Genomic DNA, 881 nt, shown 5'->3' with positions numbered 1-881 from the left:
GCGCAGTCTTCATGAGTTTCAGAGCAGTCATTCCCCGAGTGTCCATCATTACCACAGACTTCGCACGTGAAGTGCGAACCCATGGCGTAAACGGGAGCATGGATCGGTTGTTTGCTCCCTTCCTCCATCTTCTTGATTAGGAGGTCCAGTTTCGCGGCAATCATATCCGTCTCTTTGATGGTATGTATGCCCTTGGTGCGGGGTTGGAGTCGTTCATCGCTCCACCCCTGGTTGGAGACCATCTTCTCGACCAATTCTTTTGCTTTGGCGATAGTCTGGTCAAGGAAGGCTCCTCCAGCAGCAGCATCAATGTTGGCTCGAGATGTCATTGTGAGCCCGTTGTAGAAGCTTTGCAGGATGAGCCACTCGTCCATGCCATGATGAGGACAGGCCAGGATGTATTCCTGCAGCCTCTCCCAAGCTTCTGGGATGGATTCCATCCCCGTTTGCTGGAAACTTGAGATTTTCCCGTGCAGGGCATTTGTTTTGCCCAGCATTTGGCCCAGGTGTCGATGTCCTTTTCTTTATAAAACCACTGTTTCGCCTTTCCCAGGAGGGAAAAGGGAAATAGACGAAGCTTGACAACGTCGGCGGTGACACCTCGTATGACAACGGTGTCGCAGAGCTCCAGAAAGTTCTGCAAATGTGCGACACCCCGTATGACAACGGTGTCGTAGAGCTCCAGAAAGTTCTGCAAATGTGCATTTTCGTCCTCATTCGGCTTGCCACAGAATGGGCTAGCCTGCACCATGTTGATGAGGCTTGATTTGAGCTCGAAGTTCATGTCCCCGACATTGATGTTGGGGCCAGTGGCCACATTGTCGGTGGAGAGGACGGAGAACTCGCGGAGAGTCTTTTCAGCCATAGCCTCAAGAACGAGT

At 52.0% G+C, this 881-nt stretch overlaps 1 non-coding gene across 1 annotated transcript; it reads left to right on the top strand.

Moving 5' to 3' along the window:
* The first annotated feature begins 372 nt into the window (after positions 1–372).
* LOC120701703 lies at positions 373–481 on the top strand. Its single transcript, XR_005686259.1, has one exon. It is a non-coding gene; the product is annotated as a small nucleolar RNA R71 (small nucleolar RNA).
* Positions 482–881: the final 400 nt, after the last annotated feature.

Source organism: Panicum virgatum, chromosome 3K (genome assembly GCF_016808335.1).
Source record: "Panicum virgatum strain AP13 chromosome 3K, P.virgatum_v5, whole genome shotgun sequence".
Classification (NCBI taxonomy): domain Eukaryota; kingdom Viridiplantae; phylum Streptophyta; class Magnoliopsida; order Poales; family Poaceae; genus Panicum; species Panicum virgatum.
This window is presented reverse-complemented; position numbering and strand designations above follow the sequence as displayed.